Genomic DNA, 26200 nt, shown 5'->3' on the forward strand with positions numbered 1-26200 from the left:
CTGGTAGAAGACCGCTGTGTGGTCTGCCAGAAAAATAATTCTGAACCCATCACGGTACTGCCCCAACTGAGGCCCCCTGCCCCTGTCGGACCATTCCAGCATCTGCAGCTTGATTATATATCTCTTCCTTCATGCCAAGGATACACTAACATTCTTGTCATGGTCGACAGATTCTCTAGATGGGCAGAAGCTGTGCCAACTAAAAGAGCCACAGCCAATCACACTGCAAAGGCCTTGTGTAAGGATTACATTCCCTGATGGGGAGTCCCGAGTAGCATTGACTCAGATCAGGGAACACACTTCACAGGTGCTGTCTGCCAAGAAGTCTGTAGGTTACTGAACATTACGTGGGATTTACACTGTCCTTATCATCCACAATCATCAGGACAAGTAGAGCGAATGAATCAAACTCTGAAACAATGGCTTGCCAAATATCACCAAGAAGGAACACCATGGCCCCAGGCACTACCAATAGTGCTATGTTACATTAGGGAAACCCCGAACAGAACTACAGGTCTAAGCCCATTTGAAATTATAACAGGAAGACCCATGTCGCTGCCAGGAACAATCAATTTAAGGAAAGCTGATGTTCACTTAATGAGTGAAACTTTGTTATCATACTGTCAGAACATAACCAATGTTATTAGTTCTATTTCCCGACTGGTATCAGCAGCTTGGGGTAATCCACCCGAAGGATGACACAACATCATCCCGGGAGTCTGGGTTTATGTGAAAAAGTTGCATAAAGAACCTTTGGGTGCCAAGTGGGAGGGACTTTATCAAGTGTTATTGACCAGCCAGGCAGCTGTTAAAGGCCAAGGAAAGAAAGCCTGGATCCATGCTTCACACGTTAAATGAGCAGCCATAACTGAAGCTGAAATCTAATAAGGACAATTACTTTTTGCCAAAATGTATACATTTACTGTATTACTGACTGTAGGTATTCTATTTGTCTTACTAGCTGACCCTCTGCACCAAAGGGAAATAGTAGAGTACCAAGGGAATCCATTAACATGGCATCCGTTGTGGAACGGTAGCCAATGATACCTCAGAGGCCCTAGTTAAAATCAATGCAGAAATGGTAGCAATCCGCACAGTAGCCCTACAGAATCGACTGGCCCTTGATTACATCCTGGCTGAAAAGGGAGGCACTTGCGCCCTACTCAGAACTGAGTGTTGCACATATATCGCAGATAGCTCCGAAGAAATTACCCACTTAGCGGAGCATATCCAAAAGGAGGTAGAAAAACTTAAGCAACCCCCATCATTCACTTTGTGGACTGGAGCCACTGAATGGCTAGGTTCAATAGGAACTTCATTGGTGGAAGGTTTAATTCTATTCATTGTAATTATTTTACTTTTATATTGTTCGTTTATGTTGTTTAAATGTTGTTGCAACCAGGCGGTTGTAGCTGCTGTCCCGCAGGTGAGACACCTAGCAGGTCCCAGCAGACTGTCTGTACATGGCACAGGGGTATGTTATGCTTAAGGGAAGGTTGTTTACTGGTTGAATTAAGATATTGATTTGGATTAAATTGGAATAAGCTTAATAACCTACTAAAACCAGACTTCCATTGTGGCCACGATGGAACTCGGGTTGGTGTAAATTTGTGTGGAAGCTGCTAGTCCGGACATGTGGCGAAACACATCAACAAATTTTAGAAGGAAACTCTATTAACATGTATGAAATTATTTTGTAGAATGTTTAACCAGTGATACCTGATGTTTTAGGATTCAGTTTGTGAAAGAATCAAAGAGGGGAATGATAGAGAATTCAAACAGGCTGCATTTAGACAGGTTGAGAAAACACAGATTCCCATGTCTATGTGTGACTGAGCACATTGCATTAAGTCACCAATCAACTTGACATTTTAGGACCTTTGGGTAGCGAGCCAATTAAAGGTTAAAAGACTATCAAATGAGCCAATAAGGATAAAGAAGGCTGGTTCTTTTCTGTAACTTGAACCAGGTATAAGTACAGCCATTTTGATCATGTGGTCTCAGAAGGACAAAGGCCTGGCTTAAAGCCAGAAGATTGTTGCTGCTGCCAGAATATAGTTACATTAAAACTACAAGCGGAGTTCGCATTTCATTGAAAATTAAGAGGACTAACAATACGGATTCTTTTCCCTCAATCTGTCTCAGCAAAAACACTGACATGAACACCAAGTTACTCTGAGTTATTCTTTATTAATGCGACATCGATGCTGGCTTGCCTTCACCAGGGAGTTCCGACTCTCCGGGAGTCAGTTAACCATCGCAAGACAAGCCAAAAGTTAGTACAAACATACAGTAGTTATATATTTTCCAGACAATACACAGTTCACTGACACTCAGCTTGCCCAATCCCTGTCTCTCTGTTCTTCATTCTGGGCCAATAGGGCTTTTCTGCTGCACACGGTCGGCAGACACAGCCCGCCTCACTTTAGTTCTCTCCCGCTCTGCACTCGAGACTATGTTTACAATATATCAGTACTGCACCATCTGGTTCTGCTACACCGTCTTATCCTGTTATCTGCACCACATTTTTAGCTGATTCACGCTGACAAAGCACACAGCTGGTGACCACAGTCTGTGGAAGCATGGCATGTTTTTATGTTCAATCCTTTATACATATTTTACATTCTTTCAACATTCCTCTACACTTTCTCACATTCTCATTCCCCCTTTTATCATTTCATGATAACTCTGGTGGCTAATCCAGGAGTATTGCGTTTAGCCGTTCGCATTCCCACTCCTGATCCTCTTTTTTGACACCGAGGAGGTCTTTAGTTTGTTGGACCATGATCCGGGGGCCCATGGCCGTGAGTAAGTTTTCGAACTTTGCCATCATGACTTTACAACAGACATTAAAACAACTGATGATCAAGCAACAGGTAATTATTATTACAACAAGAATAACTACTCCATGCATTAAATAGGACCCCCAGGATTTTCTAATAGCCAGTCAAGCCAGCTATTCCCCTTCTTTGAGCCTTGTCTAAACTCGTCAAGCTTCTTTCGTATAGCATCAATGGCTTGGGTGATATTATATGATTCATGAGTTATACATTTGTCTCCTATTATTGTGCATACTCCCCCCTTGTTGGGCCAACTGGTAATCCATGGCATAGCGGGTCTGCTGCATATACAATCTTAATTCAGACAGCTCCTGGTTAATGGCATCCAATCTCTTCGATGTGCTGTTTCCCAGAATAGTTAATCCACAAATAAGATAGTTCCTATTTTTGGCACTAATTACCCCCGCTGATCCCCCTACAGATAGGGCCCCGAGGAACCCGTAGCCAAGTGATGATCCCAGAGTGATAGGATCCTCCCAATCGGCACAGAACACCTTGCTGATGGCCCGTGTTACTATCCTTCTCCGGGTATGCCCCCTTTTGGGGCATGGGACAGTGAGTGGTCCTATAGTTCCTACTGCAAAGAGGACTGGGAGGGTCGGTGTTGCTGTCTTGAAGGTGCCGTTGAGGAGGAACACAAATCCTTTCTTAGCTCTATAACACTTTATGTCGGTGTTGCTAACACTCGTGAACTGCTTATACCAACAATTGCTCAGTTCCCTTGAATTTGAGCCCGATCCTACCAATTGGTAAGCATCAAACGGGTATGCCCATGTTTCTGAGCTGACATGTGTTCCGTTACACTGACCGCAGATAACTTGCCTTCCTGCGGTCACGTTCAGGCATCTTTGCTCATTACAGGTACAGGTAAACTGGCCTTTACACACTCGACAGTGCTGACAGGCACACTGCGTCTGCACACAGGTGCGTTCCCGGAGACCAGGGCATAAACACACCCCCACCTTTGCTCTGAGAAGCAAAGCGGGTAGGTTGAATTGTCTGAGCATACCGCTCCATTCTTTCCCTGGGATCCCCTACACTCAGGATTCGTGGAGTCTATTAATTCCACACATATTCCCTGTATACCCCTTCTATATTCGTCCGTTTGTCCCTCACAGGGCGTGTCCGAGGTATCTGCCGTATATAAGTCTTGGGGCTCCACCCGGGGTGGCCACGAACAGGGCCTCTACTGATTGGGCTAGTGGGTAGCACACGGTTCGATTGCCGTGCAACCGAATATGGGTCTTGAAAAACAAGTTATCTTCTAACCCCTTTAGCTTTACAACCGTGACAACATAAAGTAACGCAATTATATACGCTATCTTAGGCATGTTTGTTACGCTCAAACAATATTACACATTAGTAGTAGCCATAAGTTGGATGACAACTGGGTCTTTTCCTCCTCTTGAAAAAAACCTTCGCCGAGTTGAAGAGTTCGATTTCCTCGTTTTCCTCTTTAGTCTACTGCCGGTACAAATGCTCGTCTATCATGCCGGGCGGGGATCCAAACTGCCTTCCTCGGGATTCACTTTGCCAATCGGGAAGCCTCTAAGAAGGTCCTTATTCAGCTATGGAGAAGAGGAAGTCTGGAATAGAAATAAGGGTTAGGAAAGCCAGTAAAATGGGTTCATCATAGGGTGATAAGTTTACAGTGGTGCAGGTGAACCCAAGCGCTTCTCCCCTCAACCTTAGCTGCAGTGGGGGTAGTGAGTAACACCCGAAAAGGCCTCACCAATCGTTGCTTTAATCCCTTTCGAATCCATTTCTTAATCAGGACATACTTTCCTGGTATCACGAGAGACGATTCAGGTAAGACTGGGAGGTCGAGGTGAGCATCTCGAACCTGGTTGGGGGGTATTCGCAGAGCCTGAGTCAGGGCAAGAACATCGGTCGTCATTTCCTCAGTCATGTGGTGGAATTGGACAGTGAAGGGACATTCTGATTCCATGGGGTCCTAAGGGGCCTACCATACATGACCTCAGCGGGGGTCAGTCTAGCCTTACCGGTGGGGTTAGTTTGGATCTGGAATATGGCTATGGGAAGGAGTTTGAGCCAATCGAGTCCAGTTGATGCTACCAGTTTCGCAAGCATGGTTTTAAGAGTTTGATTAGCACGCTCAACTAGTCCCACAGCTTGGGATCGGTAGGCACAATGCAGCTGCTGGTTAATGCGCATCTGGGAACAGAATTCCTTGTTAACTTGGCCAATAAAGTGAGGGCCATTATCGGAACTCAGTCGAGCTGAGATACTATATCTAGGAACGATTTCCCTCATTAAAATCTTAACAACAGTTTGAGCCTTATTGCCCAGGGTAGGGTAAGCCTCGATCCATTTGCGAAACACATCTACTATTACTAGCACATATTTGTAACACTGAACTCTTTGCAACTCAATGTAGTCCAACTGCAAGGTCTCAAAGGGACCTTCTGGTAGGGTCGTCTTACCCCAATCACAGGGGGCTCCTTTCCCCGATTAAGCTGTTGGAATACTAGGCAGCGACTACTGATGTTTTGGGCAAGTGCCTGGAGTCTAGGCTGCCACCAAGTGGCCAAAAGCGTGTCACTTGTTGTCCTTGCCTCACAATGAGTACCAAAGTGCATACATTCAATAACCCATAGCGCCAACTCATCAGACACGCAAGTCTGTTCCGCGGGAGTGGTCCAGAGTTTAGAAACATTGTCATAAGTACATCCATAATCTTTCCACAACAGTTTATCTTTTTCAGGAGCGTCCTCCTGTGCTTTAATGACATCTTGGATGGTTGGCATTGGTTTTTCCAAGGCTGACTTATCCTTTGCAGGGTTTTTAGTCTGACTCATCATTCTAGGTATCACTATCGGTTGTCCGCGAGGGGCCTGCTTGGCTTCTCTGTCAGCACAGCGGTTCCCTATATCAACCGGAGATTTTCCGGTAGTGTGGGCGGTACATTTATTTTGGGGGTTGTGGCAGGGGACCAGGGGATCCAGGTGCGGGAGGCGCCGTTAGGTGCCGAGTCAGTGGCCATTCTTCGATCTCATCATCGGCCTCCGTCAATGCAAGGCCAACCATTTGACTACGTAGTCGGTCAATACCCTTCTCAGAGGTCTGAGTGGAGCTCTTGGTACATTTTACGTGCGGGCACTCTTTGTTTAATACATCTAGGGGTTTAACATGTCTTCCTTCCATTAATGAGAGTCCTAACTTAGTGGGGATTTCCTGCCAACTTGACAGAAGTGATTCATCTTTTAGTTTTTGACAATATTGTCTCCATGTGGCAATTAAACTTTTATCCCTTTTTCCTCGTCCCTTTTTCCAAATTAGTTCTTGTGCCCTTTTTGCCACCTCTACACTCTTAGTGCCTCCAAGAGGCCATTGATGATCTCCTAATAATTTGTTCAATCCCTCTCGCGTCGCCCCGCGGTAATCCCTCTTGCGTCGCCCCGCGGTAATCCCTCTCACGTCGCCCCGCGGTATTCGTATCCCAGTTAGTCGGTTTAAGTCCAATCAGCACCTAGACGGGCCAAGTGATATACAAGGCCGACATCGTACATGACTTGGACAATGACTTCCTAAGTTTAAAAGGTATTCGCCAGATTGACCTGGATCTCGTTCAGACGCTACCTGAGAACTAGCGAGCGGCAAAACTTTCTTCAGACATTTGGACTGGAGGAAACCGAGGTGGTATTTAAAAGGTCCTCACTCCGGTGGCCATTTTCCTCCCGTCTCGTCCGAGGCTAGTCCGGCCCTAAGTTCGCAAGTTCCCGCCGGTCGTCCATTGAGATCCCACTTCTGACACCAAATGTTGATATGTGATAGAGAATTCAAACAGGCTGCATTTAGACAGGTTGAGAAAACACAGACTCCCATGTCTACGTGTGACTGAGCACATTGCATTAAGTCATCAATCAACTTGACATTTTAGGACCTTTGGGTAGCGAGCCAATTAAAGGTTAAAAACTATCAAATGAGCCAATAAGGTCAAAGAAGGCGAGTTCTTTTCTGTAAATTGAACCAGGTATAAGTACAGCCATTTTGACCATGTGGTCTCAGAAGGACAAAGGCCTGGCTTAAAGCCAGAAGCTTGTTGCTGTTGCCAGAATAAAGTTACATTCAAACTACAACCGGAGTTCGCATTTCATTGAAAATTAAGAGATCGAACAATTTTGGCATCACGAGCACGATCGCTGAGGAAAGAAGCTGAATTTTGGACATCGGACCTACATACTGTGGTGAGGACTCCAAAAGATTTCGGTCAAAAGTCTAAATTCGCCTCTCCTTCTACGCGATTCCGATAGCCTCCGGTTTGCGAACCCTCCGGTTGGTAGTCGGCTCGAGGTCCCATAGACGTCTAACTTCGGCGGTGTGTTAGTTAATTAATCACCGACCCACTGATCGGCTGGAAAGCCTACGACTCGAGACCCCAGTAAAGAAATCAATATTATGGCAGCAGGAGATTAGAGCAAAGAATTGCCTACAACTGTTAAAGGAGGGCGGGCACCACCTGAGGTTTCGATAGATGAAATCCTCGAACAGTTGAAAGAATACATAGAGCAACAATTCAACTTATCTAAAACCTGTATTAAGATTGAACAAAAGTACGGAACCTCCAAAGGACAATGGTCCTTGGACGAGATTAAAAGGGTCTGGGGAAAAATGACCGTATGAAAAATAAAGAGCGAACTAGATGGTCCCTAGCCATTATGGGAAAGATCCGAAAGCGGAATGAAATTATAATGCGTTCCCAACATGATCGAGAACTGACCAGTACAAAGGACCAATTGCAAACGGTTTGTGCACAGCTGCGACAGAAAAAACTTGAACTTGAAAAGCTGGAAGCGGAAGTTAAAGATCTTAAAGGTGAAATGAAAGAATGGAAAAAATCATTTGGTCAAGAGACAGTAATAGGAAAAAGAAAATGTATCGGTCAATTCCCAGAGTACCCATGTTTGGATAAATTAAAAGTGCAAACTCGAAGACACGACCGAGGAATAGATACGGATTCTGATTCCTCCGACGATACAGGTTCGGAGGATGACGAATTAAAGGTGCACTTTGCCCCGTTTAAAAAAAGACGAGTTGTAGTCAAATCGGAAGAGACTGCGGATGAGGGTGGAACCAAAAAAACAAGGAAAAGGGTGTAAGCAGAATACCTATTTCATGATCCGGCAGACCCAGAGAAAATTGATAAATGGTCCAAGGAATTGCCCAATCCAAAGAAAGGGGGAGTGAAAATGTGGGACCAATCGGACCGCTTAAGAAATATAAATCAACTTCATCCCTGGGACGGAGTGCAAATTTTGATCATAATGGTGCCAAAAACATCGGGAAGGAAATTGCACGACAAGGTAGAAGAAGCTTTGGAGCAGGATGAGCAAGAATTAAATGCAGGGTGGGAGGCGATTAAACACTGGCTGCAAGCCTTCAGTCCAGCTAAGACAGACTGGGGAAAAATTTCAGCCTGCCAACAGAAAGGAACAGAGGAGGTCCTGGAGTATGACGAGCGGTTTAGATGCACATGGCTAGAACATTCGGGTATGAATAATACGGATGAGGAAATGGATGAACAAGTGTTTGGACCACTGAAAGCAGCTTTCGTGGCAGATCTAAAGCCAGAACTGTCCAAAATGCTTAAGGTAGTGTTACTGGACTGGGAAGGTAGAGGAACTATCTTTGCAGCATTGGTGGATCGATGTAACCAATTAGATCGGGGTATGGGAGCTAAAGTCCGAGCTGTACAGGCTATGGGATGGAAATCCCAGGATTCCGATAAACAGTTATTCGGCAAATTACCTGGAAAATGCAGATTGAAAGCACTCAGGACTCTGACATGAGACCTTCAAACAATGCAAGGCGAGTGCTCCCGAGAGGAAAAATGGACATGGATTGAGGCAGGAATTAAGTTATGTGAAGATGGTGTCTGGAGACAAAGAGTTACCGACAAGCCAGTCGTGCCACAAGCGCTTATGCCTTTTTTAGCCCAACAGATCCACTCGTGGGGACACTTGGCCTCACAACCGATGATGACACGGTTCCAAAAAAGTTGGTGGGGTCGCGGATTTAAAAAACATGCCCAGCTGGTAGCAGACCGCTGTGTGGTCTGCCAGAAAAATAATTCTGGACCCATCACGATTATGCCCCAACTGAGGCCCCCTGCCCCTGTCGGACCATTCCAGCATCTGCAGGTTGATTATATATCTCTTCCTTCATGCCAAGGATACACTAACATTCTTGTCATGGTCGACAGATTCTCTAGATGGGCAGAAGCTGTCCCAACTAAAAGAGCCACAGCCAATCACACTGCAAAGGTCTTATGTAAGGATTACATTCCCCGATGGGGAGTCCCGAGTAGCATTGACTCAGATCAGGAAACACACTTCACAGGTGCTGTCTGCCAAGAAGTCTGTACGTTACTGAACATTACGTGGGATTTACACGGTCCTTATCATCCACAATCATCAGGACAAGTAGGGCGAATGAATCAAACTCTGAAACAACGGCTTGCCAAACATCACCAAGAAGGAACACCATGGCCCCAGGCACTACCAATAGTGCTATGTAGCATTAGGGCAACCCCGAACAGAACTACAGGTCTAAGCCCATTTGAAATTATAACAGGAAGACCCATGTCGCTGCCAGGAACTATCGATTTAAGGAAAGCTGATGTTCACTTAATGAGTGAAACTTTGTTATCATACTGTCAGAACCTAACCAATGTTATTAGTTCTGTTTCCCGACAGGTATCGGCAGCTTGGGGTAATCCACCCGAAGGAGGACACGGGAGTCTGGGTATATGTGAAAAAGTTGCATAAAGAACCTTTGGGTGCCAAGTGGGAGGGACCTTATCAAGTGTTATTGACCACCCAGGCAGCTGTTAAAGTCCAAGGAAAGAAAGCCTGGATCCACGCTTCACACGTTAAACGAGCACCCGTAACTGAAGCTGTACAAACATACATTAGTTATACATTTTCCAGACAATACACAGTTAACTGACACTCGGCTTGCCCAATCCCTGTCTCTCCGTTCTTCATTCTGGGCCAATAGGGCTTTTCTGCTGCACACGGTCGGCAGACACAGCCCGCCTCACTTTAGTTCCCTCCCCCTCTGCACTCGAGACTATGTTTACAATATATCGGTACTGCACCATCTGGTTCTGCTACACCGTCTTATCCTGTTATCTGCACCACATTTTTAGCTGATTCACACTGACTTAGCACCCCAGCTGGTGACCAAAGTCTGTGGAAGCATGACATGTTTTTATGTTCAATCCTTTATATATATTTTACATTCTTTCAACATTCCTCTGCACTTTCTCACATTCTCAAGCCAAGCTGGTGTGGAATCTGTATGGGTGGAGCTGCGGAACACCAAAGAGCAGAAAATGCTAGTGGGAGTTGTGTACTGACCACCAAACAGTAGTAGTGAGTTTGGGGACAGCATCAAACAGGAGATTAGGGATGCGAGCAATAAAGGTGCAACAATTATCATGGGCGACGTTAATCTACATATTGATTGGGCTAACCAAACTGGTAGCAATGTGATGGAGGAGGATTTCCTGGTGTGTATTATGGATAGTTTTCTAGACCAATATATCGAGGAACCAACTAGATGGCTGGCCATCCTAGACTGGGTGATGTGTAATGAGAAAGGATTAATTCGAAAACTTGTTGTGCGAGGCATCTTGGGGAAGAATGACCATAATATGGTAGAATTCTTTATTAAGATGGAGAGTGACACAGTTAATTCAGAGACTAGGGTCCTGAACTTAAGGAAAGGTAACTTCGATGGTATGAGACGTGAATTGGCTAGAATAGACTTGCAAATGATACTTGAAGGGTTGACGGTGGATAGGCAATGGTAAGCATTTAAAGATCACATGGATGAACTTCAACAATTGTACACCTTGTCTGGAGTAAAAATAAAATGGGGAAGGTGGCTCAACCGTGGCTAACAAGGAAAATTTAGGATAGTGTTAAATCCAAGGAAGAGGCATTTAAATTGTCCAGAAAAAGTAGCAAACCTGAGGACTGGGAGAAATTTAGAATTCAGCAGAGGAGGACATAGGGTTTAATTAGGATGGGGAAAATAGAGTATGAGAGGAAGCTTGTCGGGAACATAAAAACTGACTACAAAAGCTTCTATAGCTATGTGAAGAGAAAAAGATTAGTGAAGACAAACGTAGGTCCCTTGCAGTCAGATTCAGCTGAATTTATAATGGGGAACAAAGAAATGGCAGACCAATTGAACAAATACTTTGGTTCTGTCTTCACGAAGGAAGACACAAATAACCTTCCGGAAATAATAGGGGACCAAGGATCTAGTGAGAAGTCGGAACTGAAGAAAATCCTTATTAGGCGGGAAATTGTGTTAGGGGAAATTGATGGGATTGAAGGCCGATAAATCCCCAGGGCCTGATAGTCTGCACCCCAGAGTAATTAAGGAAGTGGCCCTAGAAATAGTAGCTGCATTGGTGATCATTTTCCAACAGTCTATCGACTCTGGATCAGTTCCTATGGACTGGCGGGTAGCTAATGTAACACCACTTTTTAAAAAAGGAGGAAGAGAGAAAACGGGTAATTATAGATCGGTTAGTCTGACATCAGTAGTGGGGAAAATGTTGGAATCAATTATTGAAGATAAAATGGCAGCGCGTTTGGTAAGCAGTGGCTGGACTGGTCCAAGTCAGCATGGATTTATGACAGGGAAATCATGCTTGACAAATCTTCTGGAATTTTTTGAGGATGTAACGAGTAGAGTGGACAAGGGAGAACCAGTGGATGTGGTGTATTTGGACTTTCAAAAGGCTTTTGACAAGGTCCCACACAAGAGATTGGTGTGCAAAATTAAAGCACATGGTATTGAGGGTAATGTACTCACGCTGATAGAGAACTGGTTGGCAGACAGGAAGCAGAGTCGGGATAAACGGGTCCTTTTCAGAATGGCAGGCAGTGACTAGTGGAGTGTCACAGGGCTCAGTGCTGGGACCCCAGCTATTTACAATATACATTAATGATTTAGATGAAAGAATTGAGTGTAATATCTCCAAGTTTGCAGATGACACTAAGCTGGGTGGCGGTGTGAGCTGTGAGGAGGAGGCTAAGAGTTTGCAGGGTGACATAGACAGGTTAGGTGAGTGGGCAAATGCATGGCAGATGCAGTATAATGTGGATAAATGTGAGGTTATCCACTTTGCGGGCAAAAACACGAAGGCAGAATATTATCTAAATGGCGGCAGATTAGGAAAAGGGGAGATGCAACGAGACCTGGGTATCATGGTACATCAGTCATTGAAAGTTGGCATGCAGGTACAGCAGGCAGTGAAGAAGGAAAATGGTATGTTGGCCTTCATAGCTAGGGGATTTGAGTATAAGAGCAGGGAGGTCTTACTGCAGTTGTACAGGGCCTTGGTAAGGCCTCACCTGGAATATTGTGTTCAGTTTTGGTCTCCTAATTAGAGGAAGGACATTCTTGCTATTGAGGGAGTGCAGCGAAGGTTCACCAGACTGATTGCCGGGATGGCGGGACTGACATATGAGGAGAGACTGGATCGACTGGGCCTGTATTCACTGGAGTTTAGAAGGATGAGAGGGGATCTTATAGAAACATATAAAATTCTGACGGGATTGGACAGGTTAGATGCAGGAAGAATGTTCCCGATGTTGGGCAAGTCCAGAACCAGGGGACACAGTCTAAGGATAAGGGGAAAGCCATTTAGGACTGAGATGAGGAGAAACTTCTTCACTCAGAGTTATTAACCTGTGGAATTCTCCACCGCATAGAGTTGTTGATGCCAGTTCATTGGATATATTCAAGAGGGAGTTACATATGGCCCTTACAGTTAAAGGGATCAAAGGGTATGGAGAGAAAGCAGGAAAGGGATACTGAGGTGAATGATCAGCCATGATCTTATTGAATGGTGGTGCAGGCTCGAAGGGCCGAATGGCCTACTTCTGCACCTATTTTCTTTGTTTCTCGTACTTGTGAAAATATCGAAGGCATGTCCATTACCACAGTGACTACACTTCAAAAGTACTTCATTGGTTGTAAAACATTTTGGGACACCCTGAGGTTGTGCAAGGTGCTATAATAAAATGAAAGTCTTTCTTTCTTTCACTAATAATAGATTCTGTCCGTCAGGGAGTTTGGAGAGGTGCCCAAGACTCATGTTCCCCGAGATGGCTCTGAGCACCCCCAGGAAGTTGGTTTGAATGATTCTGAAGGGGACTATTTAATGGAGGCTGTATTTTTGCTGGCTGGCAGAACTCAGTTGAAAGAGGGAAATCAGAGTTGTAACCTTCCCTCACCTTAGTACCATGTGTTGGCACTTCAGCATGCCAATAGTGCCAAATGAGCACTTTTACTCCTCTGCCCCTAAAACACCAGTCCTTACCAGATCTAGGACTGATTACCACACTTCCTGCTGGTTACAGACACTTCATTAATGTCTGTCAACAAGGGCAGTGTCGATGACAAAATCCAACACCGCTGCCAGTGCAGCTTTCAGTCACCGGAGGAAGAGAGTGTTTGAAGACCAGGACCTCAAACACTGCATCAAGCTCATGGTCTACAGGGCAGTGGTGATACCCACCCTCCTATATGCTTTAGAGAAATGGACTATGTACAGCAGGCATCTCAAAGCACTGGAGAAGTACCACCAACGCTGCCTCTGCAAGATGCTGCAAATCTATTGGCAGGATAGGCGCGCCAATATCAGCGTTCTCGTTCAGGCCAACATCCTCAGCATCGAAGCATTGACCACACTCGACCAGCTTCGATGGACGGGCCACATCGTCCGCATGCCCGATGCCAGACTCCTGAAACAAGCACTCTACTCCGAGCTCCGTCACGGCAGGTGAGCCCCAGGTAGGTAGAGGAAACGTCTCAAGGACACCTTCAAAGCCTCCTTGGAAAAAGTGCAACATCGCCACCGACACCTGGGAATCCCTGGCCCAAGATCGCTTTAAGTGGAGGAGAAGCATCCGGGAAGGCGCAGAACACCTCGAGCCTCTTCGCCGGGAGCACACGGAAGTCAAGCACAAACAACGGAAGGAGCGCACGGCAACCCAGGCACCCGTCCGTCCAACCACCACCTGCCCCACCTGTGACAGAGACTGTAGGTCCCGCATTGGACTCATCAGTTACACGAGAACTCATCGTGTAGAAGCAAGTCATCCTCGACTCCGAGGGACTGCCTATGAAGTAGAATGATTCAGATTATTTCAACAGAAATATGCCGGAGGCTGAGAATTAAATTATAAATATAATTCTTATCGTTTTATAGGGGCGGAGGGTCTAATTGTAACTTATTCTCTGTATTGGGGAGAGGATATTGCTCATACTTACTGAAGAGGGCTATGTTTTACTGAGCAGGTGTATGGTTGCAAGCACTATGGCCGTTGCACCTTCTCCTGGTAATGTACAAAAGATATCTGTTTTTCCAACTTTGCCCTTTTCAGTGGGTGGGGGTTTCTGCATGGTACTCGGGTTGTTTGGCATCCAGGAGCCCCAATCAAACTGGGAAAGAAAACAAACATTAAAAACACTGCTTACTATCATCTCATCATCATCATAGGCAGTCCCTCGAAATCAAGGAAGACTTGCTTCCAATCAAAAAGTGAGTTCTCAGGTGACTGAACAGCCCAATTCGGGAATTACAGTCCCTGTCAAGTGTGGGACAGACAGTGGTTGGAGGAAAGGGTGGGTGGGGAGTCTGGTTTGCCACACACCCCTTCCGCTGTCTGTGCTTGTTTTCTGCATGCTCTCGGCGACGAGACCCGAGGTGCTCAGCGCCCTCCCAGATGCACTTCCCCCGCTTAGGGTCACTATGGCAACAATAATTGGCCAACAAATCAATGTGAACAGCTGGCCGTTTGCCTAAACACACAAACGTCTCCATCTACACACCTCCACACTCAGGGAGTGGCCGAAAGTAAAGAATACATCGACTACAGTGTTTTTAAAGCAACTGCCTTTTCAAAATCATAAGATATATAACATAATTTTCCCTCTGGAGATGAAATAAATTGAGTTGAATCCATGTAGCAACAGGGTTGGTGCCTGAATGCCTTTCAAGAATGGGAAGTTTCTCACCAAATTTTTGGTCCCATTGCAGTAAACATTATCGGGATTGCCAGAACCAGCCCCAAGCTAAGCTGCGACAGACATCAATCTTGAGTTTGTCATCAGGAAATCTTCCAGCTGTGCTCCAGGGTGACTCAGCTGATCATTGTTTCCCCGATCCCTTTTGGAAAGATCCCACCAAATCCTTACCCATCCCACCAGCTCTTTACCCACCCCGCTAAGCACAGGAACGGTAGAATAGTGGCTCTGTTACTGGACCAGTCATCCAGAAGCCTGGATTAATAATCCGGCAGATGTCCGTTCAACTCCCACCAGTGGCAGTTTGTGAAGTTGAATTCCGTTATTGAACAAAAATCTGGAATAAAAAGCTAGTATCAGTAATAATGAGCACTAAGGTATCGGAATGTCATAAAAGCCAAACTGGTTCACTAATGTCCTTCAGGGAAGGAAACCTGCCGTCCTTACCTGGTCTGGCCTATACGTGACTCCAGACCCACAGCAATGTGGTTGACTCTAAGCTGACCTCTGAGATGGCCCAGTTCTACTAAACCGATACGAAAAAGATGTAAACCACACGGCATCGACCTAGGCATTGGATTCGGACACGGCAAAAGCACACCCAGCCCAGTCGATCCTGCAAAGTCCTCCTGACTAATATCTGGGGACTTGTGCCAAAATTGGGAGAGCTGTCCCACAGACTATTGCAGCAACAGCCTGACAGAGTCAGACAGAATTATACCCATCAGTCAACATCCCACACGCCTTCATCATCATCAGAACAGAAACATTAAGTGCAGGATTCAGCCCCTCGAGCCTGCTCCGCCATTCAATGAGATCACGGCTGATCATCGACCTCAACTCAACTTTCCCGCCCGAACCACATATCCCTTGATTCCCTTAATATTCAAAAATCTATCGATCTCTGTCTTGAACATACTCTAGATTCCCCAACCAGGGGAAACATCCTCCCTGTAACTACCTTGTCAAGTAAGAGATATGTCAGTCCGGGATGGCGGGACTGACATAGCAAGAAAGACTGGATCAACTGGGCTTGTATTCACTGGAGTTCAGAAGAATGAGAGGGGATCTCATAGAAACGTTTAAAATTCTGATGGGTTTAGACAGGTTAGATGCAGGAAGAATGTTCCCAATGTTGGGAAAGTCCATAACCAGGGGTCACAGTCTAAGGATAAGGGGTAGGCCATTTAGGACCGAGATGAGGAGAAACTTCTTCACCCAGAGAGTGGTGAACCTGTGGAATTCTCTACCACAGAAAGTTGTTGAGGCCAATTCACTAAATATATTCAAAAAGGAGTTGGATGTAGTCCTTACTACTAGGGGGATCAAGGGGTATGGCGAGAAAGCAGGAATGGGGTACTGAAGCTGCATGTTCAGCCATGAACTTATTGAATGGTGGTGCAGGCTCGAAGGGCCGAATGGCCTACGCCTGAACCTATTTTCTATGTTTCTATATTTCTCATTCTTCTAAACTCTAGAGAATATAAGCCTAGTCTATTTAATCTCTCCTCATAGGACAATCCCCCCATCCGAGGAATCTCTCTATGGCAAGTATATCCTTGCCACAGTAGTCCACTGGATGGAGCTATATATATTACAATGGGTTTATAAATAGAGGCATAGAGTACAAAACCTTTATGCTAAACCTTTATAAAACACTGGTTAGACCCCAGCTGGAATATTGTGTCCAATGCTGAGCACTACTTTAGGAAGGATGTCATGACCTTGGAGAGGGTACAGAGGAGATTTCTTACAATGGTTCCAGGGATGAGGGACTTCAGCTGCATGGAGGGACTGGAGAAACATAGAAACATAGAAACATAGAAAATAGGTGCAGGAGCAGGCCATTCAGCCCTTCTAGCCTGCACCGCCATTCAATGAGTTCATGGCTGAACATGAAACTTCAGTACCCCCTTCCTGCTTTCTCGCCATAACCCTTGATCCCCCGAGTAGTAAGGACTTCATCTAACTCCCTTTTGAATATATTTAGTGAATTGGCCTCAACTACTTTCTGTGGTAGAGAATTCCACAGGTTCACCACTCTCTGGGTGAAGAAGTTTCTCCTCATCTCGGTCCTAAATGGCTTACCCCTTATCCTCAGACTGTGACCCCTGGTTCTGGACTTCCCCAACATTGGGAACATTCTTTCTGCATCTAACCTGTCTAAACCCGTCAGAATTTTAAACGTTTCTATGAGGTTCCCTCTCATTCTTCTGAACTCCAGTGAATACAAGCCCAGTTGATCCAATCTTTCTTGATAGGTCAGTCCCGCCATCCCGGGAATCAGTCTGGTGAACCTTCGCTGCACTCACTCAATAGCAAGAATGTCCTTCCTCAAGTTAGGAGACCAAAACTGTACACAATACTCCAGGTGTGGCCTCACCAAGGCCCTGTACAACTGTAGCAACACCTCCCTGCCCCTGTATTCAAATCCCCTCGCTATGAAGGCCAACATGCCATTTGCTTTCTTAACCGCCTGCTGTACCTGCATGCTAACCTTCAATGACTGATGTACCATGACACCCAGGTCTCGTTGCACCTTCCCTTTTCCTAATCTGTCACCATTCAGATAATAGTCTGTCTCTCTGTTTTTACCACCAAAGTGGATAACCTCACATTTATCCACATTATACTTCATCTGCCATACAGTTGCCCACTCACCTAACCTATCCAAGTCACTCTGCAGCCTAATAGCATCCTCCTCGCAGCTCACACTGCCACCCAACTTAGTATCATCCGCAAATTTGGAGATACTGCATTTAATCCCCTCGTCTAAATCATTAATGTACAATGTAAACAGCTGGGGCCCCAGCACAGAACCTTGCGGCACTCCACTAGTCACTGCCTGCCATTCTGAAAAGTACCCGTTTACTCCTACTCTTTGCTTCCTGTCTGACAACCAGTTCTCAATCCACGTCAGCACACTACCCCCAATCCCATGTGCTTTAACTTTGCACATTAATCTCTTGTGTGGGACCTTGTTGAAAGCCTTCTGAAAGTCCAAATATACCACATCAACTGGTTCTCCTTTGTCCACTTTACTGGAAACATCCTCAAAAAATTCCAGAAGATTTGTCAAGCATGATTTCCCTTTCACAAATCCATGCTGACTTGGACCTATCGTGTCACCATTTTCCAGATGCACTGCTATGACATCCTTAATAATTGATTCCATCATTTTACCCACTACTGAGGTCAGGCTGACCGGTCTATAATTCCCTGTTTTCTCTCTCCCTCCTTTTTTAAAAAGTGGGGTTACATTGGCTAGGTGGGGTTCTCCTTAGAGCAGAGAAGGTTAAGGGGAGATTTGGTCGAGGTGTTCAAAATCATGAAGTGATTTGATAGAGTAAAGAAGGAGAAACTGTTTCCAGTAGCAGGAGGGTCGGTAACCAGAGGGACACAGATTTAAGATGATTGGCAAAAGAACCAGAGGGGGAGATGAGGGAAAAAGTTTCTACGCGGCGAGTTGTTGTGATCTGGAACACGCTGCCTGAAAGGGTGGTGGAAGAAAATTCAATAGTAACTTTCTAACGGGAATTGGATAAATACTTGAAGGGGCTATGGGGAAACAGCAGGGAGAGTGGGACTAATTGGAGAGCGCTTCCAAAGAACTGGCCCAGGTATGATGTGCCAAATGGCCTCCTGTGCTGTATCATTCTATGATTTTATGATAACCTCTAGAGATTAGAGGAAAAGGTCAAGTGTATCTAACATTGAATCCAACCTTTACTAAGTTTTATTATTGAGAAACTCAAATGAAGAGTTGAGTTCCATAGTGCAGGACCCTAGCAAGGTTAACACAAAGCAGGATAGAAAAGACCAGTAGAGAAATCGCAGTTTAGTGACATCAAGCTTGGATTGTGAAAGCCTGCAAATTTTAGATTATAAGCGTTTTCTTACATAAGAACATAAGAACATAAGAATTAGGAACAGGAGTAGGCCATCTAGCCCCTCGAGCCTGCTGCGCCATTCAACAAGATCATGGCTGATCTGGCCGTGGACTCAGCTCCACTTACCCGCCTGCTCCCCATAACCCTTAATTCCCTTATTGGTTAAAAATCTATCTATCTGTGACTTGAATACATTCAATGAGCTAGCCTCAACTGCTTCCTTGAGCAGAGAATTCCAGATTCACAACCCTCTGGGAGAAGAAATTCCTTCTCAACTCGGTTTTAAATTGGCTCCCCCGTATTTTGAGGCTGTGCCCCCTAGTTCTAGTCTCCCCGACCAGTGGAAACAACCTCTCTGCCTTTATCTTGTCTATCCCTTTCAGTATTTTAAATGTTTCTATAAGATCACCCCTCATCCTTCTGAACTCCAACGAGTAAAGACCCAGTCTACTCAATCTATCATCATAAGGTAACCCCCTCATCTCCGGAATCAGCCTAGTGAATCGTCTCTGTACCCCCTCCAAAGCTAGTATATCCTTCCTTAAGTAAGGTGACCAAAACTGCACGCAGTACTCCAGGTGCGGCCTCACCAATACCCTTTACAGTTGCAGAAGGACCTCCCTGCTTTTGTACTCCATCCCTCTCGCAATGAAGGCCAACATTCCATTCGCCTTCCTGATTACATGTTGCACCTGCAAACTAACTTTTTGGGGTCCCTTTGCACCGCAGCATGTTGTAATTTCTCCCCATTCAAATAATATTATCTTTTACTGTTTTTTTTTCCCAAGGTGGATGACCTCACACTTTCCGACATTGTATTCCATCTGCCAAACCTTAGCCCATTCGCTTAACCTATCTAAATCTCTTTGCAGCCTCTCTGTGTCCTCCACACAACCCGCTTTCCCACTAATCTTTGTGTCATCTGCAAATTTTGTTACACTACACTCTGTCCACTCTTCCAGGTCATCTATGTATATTGTAAACAGTTGTGGTCCCAGCACCGATCCCTGTGGCACACCACTAACCACCGATTTCCAACCCGAAAAGGACCCATTTATCCCGACTCTCTGCTTTCTGTTAGCCAGCCAATTCTCTATCCATGCTAATACATTTCCACTGACTCCACGTACCTTTATCTTCTGCAGTAACCTTTTGTGTGGCACCTTATTGAATACCTTTTGAAAATCTAAATGCACCACATCCATCGGTACACCTCTATCCATCATGCTCGTTTTCTCCTCAAAGAATTCCAGTAAATTAGTTAAACATGATTTCCCCTTCATGAATTCATGCTGCGCCTGCTTGATTGCACTACTCCTATCTAGATGTCCCGCTATTTCTTCCTTAATGATAGTTTCAAGCATTTCCCCCATTACAGATGTTAAACTGGCCTATAGTAACCTATAGGTTAATAACTTGCCTTTTGTCTGCCCCCTTTTTTAAACAGAGGCGTTACATTAGCTGCTTTGCAATCCACTGGTACCTCCCCAGAGTCCAGAGAATTTTGGTAGATTATAACGAATGCATCTGCTATAACTTCCGCCATCTCTTTTAATACCCTAGGATGCATTTCATCAGGACCAGGGGACTTGTCTACCTTGAGTCCCATTAGCCTGTCCAGCCCCTAGTGATAGTGATCATCTCAAGGTCCTCCCTTCCCACATTCCTATGACCAGCAATTTTTGGCATGGTATTTGTGTCTTCCACTGTGAAGACCGAAGAAAAATAATTGTTTAAGGTCTCAGCCATTTCCACATTTCCCATTATTAAATCCCCCTTCTCATCTTCTAAGGGACCAACATTTACTTTAGTCACTCTTTTCCGTTTTATATATCTGTAAAAGCTTTTACTATCTGTTTTTATGTTTTGCGCAAGTTTACCTTCGTAATCTATCTTCCCTTTCTTTATTGCTTTTTTAGTCATTCTTTGCTGTTGCTTAAAATCTTCCCAATCCTCTAGTTTCCCACTAACCTTGGCCACCTTATACGCATTGGTCTTTGATTTGATACTTTCCTTTATTTCCTTGGTTATCTCTTCTCTTGCCGCCCTTCTTTTTCACTGGAATATATTTTTGTTGCGCATTATGAAAAGAGCTCCTTAAAAGTCCTCCACTGTTTCTCAATTGTGCCACCGTTTAGTCCTTGTTTCCAGTCTACTTTAGCCAACTCTGCCCTCATCCCACTGTAGTCCCCTTTGTTTAAGCATAGTACACTCGTTTCTGACACAACTTCCTCATCCTCAATCTGTATTACAAATTCAACCATATTGTGATCACTCATTCCGAGAGGATCTTTTACAAGATCGTTTATTTTTCCTGTCTCGTTACACAGGACCAGATCCAAAATGGCTTGCTTCCTTGTAGGCTCTGTTACATACTGTTCTAAGAAACAATCCCGTATGCATTCTATGAATTCCTCCTCCAGGCTACCCCCTGCGATTTGATTTGACCAATCGATATGTAGGTTAAAATCCCCCATAACTACTGCCATTCCTTTTTCACATGCCTCCATTATTCCCTTGATTATTGCCCACCCTACCATGAAGTTATTATTTGGGGATCTATAAACTACGCCGACCAGTGACTTTTTCCCCTTACTATCTCTAATCTCCACCCACAATGATTCAACATTTTGTTCATTGGAGCCAATATCATCCCTCACAACTGCCCTGATATCATCCCTTATTAACAGAGCTACCCCACCTCCCTTCCCTTCCTGCCTATCTTTCCGAATCGTCAGATACCCCTGTACGTTTAATTCCCAGTCCTGGCCACCTTGCAACCATGTCTCTGTAATGGCCACCAAATCATACCCATTTGTAATGATTTGTGCCGTCAACTCATTTACTTTATTTCTAATGCTGCGTGCATTTAGGTAGAGTGTTTTCATCCTCGTTTTTAAACCATGATTTTTAGTTTTACCCCTCCTGCAGCCCTTTTATATTCAGTAGCCCTTTTTGTTTCTTGCCTTTGGTTTCTTTGCCCTCCACTTTTACTCATCCCTTTTCTGTCTTTTGTTTTTGTCTCCTTTTTGTTTCCCTCTGTCTCCCTGTATTGGTTCCCATCCCCCTGCCATATTAGTTTAACTCCTCACCAACAGCACTAGCAAACACTCCCCCTAGGACATTGGTTCTGTTCCTGCCCAAGTGCAGACTGTCCGGTTTGTACTGGTCCCACCTCCCCTAGAACCTGTTCCAATGCCCCACGAATTTGAATTCCTCCCTGCTGCACCACTGCTCAAGCCAAGTATTCATCTGTGCTATCCTGCAATTCCTACTCTGACTAGCACGTGGCACTGGTAGCAATCCCGAGATTACTACTTTTGAGGTCCTACTTTTTAATTTAACTCCTAGCTCCTTAAAGTCATCTCGTAGGACCTTATCCCTTTTTTTTACCTATGTCGTTGGTACCAATATGCACCACGACAACTGGCTGTTCTCCCTCCCTTTTCAGAATGTCCTGCACTCGCTCGGAGACATCCTTGACCCTTGCACCAGGGAGGCAACATACCATCCTGGAGTCTCGGTTGCGGCCGCAGAAACACCTATCTATTCACCTTACAATCGAATCCCCTATCACTATCGCTCTCCCACTCTTTTTTATGCTCTCCTGTACAACAGAGCCAGCCACGGTGCCATGAACTTGGCTGCTGTTGCTCTCCCCGAATGAGTCATCTCCCTCAACAGCACTCAAAACAGTGTATCTGTTTTGCAGGGGGATGACCAGATGGGACCCCTGCACTACCTTCTTTGTACTACTCTTCCTGCTGGCCTTCCATTCCCTAGCTGGCTGTGGATCCTTCTCATGCGGTAAGACCAACTCACTACACGTGCAAGTCACGTCATTCTCAGCATCATGGATGCTCCAGAGTGAATCCACCCTCAGCTCCAATTCCGCAACGCGGTCTTTCAGGAGTTGGAGGCGGATACACTTCCCGCACACGTAGTCGTCAGGGACACCGGAAGTGTCCCTGAGTTTCCACATGGTACAGGAGGAGCATAACACGTGACCGAGCTCTCCTGCCATGACTTAACCCTTAGATACACTTAAATTGACAACAACAATGCTAAAGTTTACTCACTGTTATAGAAGAGAAAAAAGAAAAACTAATCACCAATCACCAGCCAATCACTTACCCCCTTAGCTGTGACGTCACCTTTCTGTTTCTTTCGACTGCTTTTTTGCCTTCTCCCTGTAGCTGCACAAGCACACATCTTGCCGACCCCGGACACGCGCTGCTCCGAGCTCCCGCCTCCTTGAACTGCCTGACTCCCGCTGGCCTTTATAGGCCTCTCGCCGACCCCGGTCTCGCGCTGCTCCGAGCTCCCGCCTCCTCGACTGACTGTATTGTAAGGATGGTGTTTGTGCAGTGTCAGTTCACTGCCCACAATTCAGTGCTTTCTGTTGAGTACATAAGTTAATTTTTGTACCCATCCTTGTTTTCAAATCCCTCCATGGCCTTGCCCCTCCCTATCTCTGTAATCTCCTCCAGCTCCACAACCCCCGAGATCTCTGTGCTCCTCTAATTCTGGCCTCTTGAGCATCCTTGATTTCCATCGCTCAACCATTGGTGGCCATGAGAGCAAGAGCCAGGAACTCATTGCCTGAAAGGGTGGTAGAGGCAGAAACCCTCACCACATTTGAGGGATGCTTGGATGTACACTTGGAGTGCTGTAACCTGCAAGGCTACGGACCAAGAGCTGGAAAGTGGGATTAGGCTGGATAGCTCGTTGTCAGCCGGCACAGACACAATGGGCCAAAATGGCCTCTTTCCGTGCCGTAAATTTCTATGAATCTCTTCATATTCTCCCTTATCATGCACTCTCCTGATGTCTTTCTATTTAATTTATGCCGCTTTCCTTAACCTAATTTTTCCCTTATGGCTTTATTTATCCATGGAATCTCATTAGTATTTAGTTTGTTCTTTCCTTTTCGCGGAATATATTGGTCACTGTTTTCAATGTTTTCCATTGCTGTTGTACATCATTTTTAGCCAATATTATTGCCCATTTTATTTTCCCAAGTTCTATTCTCAGCCCCTCAAAATCAGCTTTTCTCCAGTATATTACCTTGGTTTTTGTCATACTTACCTCCTTCTCAAATATCATCTTAAAGCGTATTATATTATGGTCACTATTGCCTAGATGTTCCCCTACTTTTACTTCTCTTATCTGCTCTGGTTCATTCTCCATTACTAAATCCAATAGCAAATCCTCCCTTGTTGGGCTTTTTATATATTGGGTTAGAAAGGAGTCCTGTATACATTTTGGGAACTCCATTCCCTTATGCAATTTACCTACCTCTTCTGTCCAATTAATATCGGGGTAGTTGAAATCCCCCATGATTATTATTCTATGTGTTTTACTAATTTCTCTAATTTGTCTGCATATTTCTTCCTCCACCTCCCTTCCACTATTAGGTGGTCTGTAGACGACACCTATTAGTGTGATTGCTCCTTTATTATCTTTTATCTCTATCCATATGGATTCTATTTTTGTCTTGCTGATAGCTGCATCACTTTTTTTCTATATATTTAATTTTTTCATTATAATTAATCTTTATTATACTGATTTTACTATTGTATACTCCGTATTGTATTATTTACAATGTAATTTCAATTTTTTAAAAGTTTTTGTCGCCTGTCTATCTGCGTGCGCATTTTGGCTGCCGCTTCAGACCTGAGCCTTTAAACTCCTTTTACATGTCCTTCTCCCACTTTTTCTCTCACTCAATGGTCAATATCTAACGTGTTGTAAAATTGTTGTGAAGCACCTTGGGATGTTTTACTATGATAAAGGCGCTATAAAAATAAAAGTTATTATTATTATTACTGCCATTATGTTATCCCTAATAAGTACAGCTTCTCCACCTCCCTCTTTTCCCTTGCTATCTTTTCTGAATATATTACAGCTTGCAATGTTTAGTTCCCAGTCCTGAACTTTTTGTAGCCATGTCTCAGTAATCCCAATGCATGATTGCCTCCAGCTCCCCTGTATTATTACTGACACTTTGTGCATTGCTGTACAGACAGTTTTACAGGATTTCCTCTCGCTTATGTTTAACCATCTTTTTAGACCCCTGTTCTATAACTCTATTTATTCCCTGGCCATCAATGTCCTCCTTTACTTTATTTTTTCCCTATGCACTCTTTTCCTATTTTGTTTATATTTAGGCTGGTTGCGTTTCATGTAGATACCTCCCCCCTCCCCATCATACTAATTTAAAGCCTTTGCCATCTCCCTATAACCTTTCCGCTAGGACACGGGTCCCATCCCGTGTTCAGGTGGAGCCCGTCCCATCGGTACAGCTCCTTCCTGTCCAAGAACAGGTGTCAGTGTCCCATGAAAAGGAACCCATCTTTCCTACACCAGCCCTTTAGCCACATGTTAATTCTCCTGATCAGTTTGCTTCTATGCCAAATAATCCAGAGATTACACCTTCGAGGTACTGTTTTTTAATTTAGAGCCTAACTCCTGATATTCTTTCAGCAGGACCACCTCCCTGTTCCTTCCTATGCTGTTTGTTCCAACATGGCCCATGACAAATGGATTTCCCCCCTCCCTTTCCAAGTTCCTCTCCAGTTGCCATGAGATATCCTTTACCCTGGCACCGGGTAGACAACACACCCTTTGGGATTCTCGTTCTTGGTTGCAGAGAATGCTATCTATCCCCCTAATTATAGAGTCCCCCATCACTGCCACATTTCTATTCTGCTCTCCCCGCCCCAGGCTTATGAGCAACGGTGCCTTGGTCTGCATTGTGACTGTCCTCTCTGCAGTCTTTCTCCTTATCCTCACAGGGAGGGAGTACATCGTACCTGTTGCACAGGACCAGTGTCTGTGGGACCTCCTTCTCAACCTCCTCTAAATCCCCGCTAACCGGCTCCATAACAGTCACACCCTCCCCTTCCTCAACCTGTGCTTTCCTCTGGGGTGTGACTGTATTCTGGATAAAACTCTCCAGAAATTGCTCTCCCTCCCTCATGTGTCAGAGTGTCTCTAACTCTCACTGCAGCTCAATGACGCTGAGCTGGGAGGTTCGAGATGGAGACGTGTTTGCTGGGGACAGTCTCACTGTCCACAAACTCCCACATACTGCACCCCCGACACACACCCTGCCCTGCCATATCTGAGTCCAGCCTTATTTCATTTCTTTAATGTTAAAGTCCTTATTCAATTATTACTTATAGTTATATTAATTAGTTTAGCTAGTTAAGCCAGAAATTTAATACAGGACATTATAATTTCCCCCACCTAGTTTAAAACACTATCCTAACAATCTTAACAAAACTTAATCCACAAACACAACGCCCACAGCTGTCTAGCTTGGTTTGACACTGCAGACGTCCTATTGAGATATACCAAATATGGTTGCATGTTCCCACCTCCCCGTCCCCT

General features: G+C 44.9%; 1 long non-coding RNA gene across 2 annotated transcripts; it reads right to left on the reverse strand.

Annotated features, from left to right (window-relative positions):
* Positions 1 to 1214: 1214 nt before the first annotated feature.
* Positions 1215 to 26187, reverse strand: LOC139232696 (uncharacterized). Of its 2 annotated transcripts, XR_011588074.1 has the most exons (4): positions 23894 to 26187; positions 22940 to 23204; positions 14160 to 14330; positions 1215 to 4426 (listed from the first exon to the last, which is right to left on the reverse strand). It is a non-coding gene; the product is annotated as an uncharacterized lncRNA (long non-coding RNA). The 2 variants fall into 2 exon arrangements; XR_011588073.1 differs by having other exon boundaries at positions 22940 to 26187.
* Between the last annotated feature and the right edge of the window lie 13 nt (positions 26188 to 26200).

This window comes from Pristiophorus japonicus, chromosome 20, assembly GCF_044704955.1.
Source record: "Pristiophorus japonicus isolate sPriJap1 chromosome 20, sPriJap1.hap1, whole genome shotgun sequence".
NCBI lineage: Eukaryota > Metazoa > Chordata > Chondrichthyes > Pristiophoridae > Pristiophorus > Pristiophorus japonicus.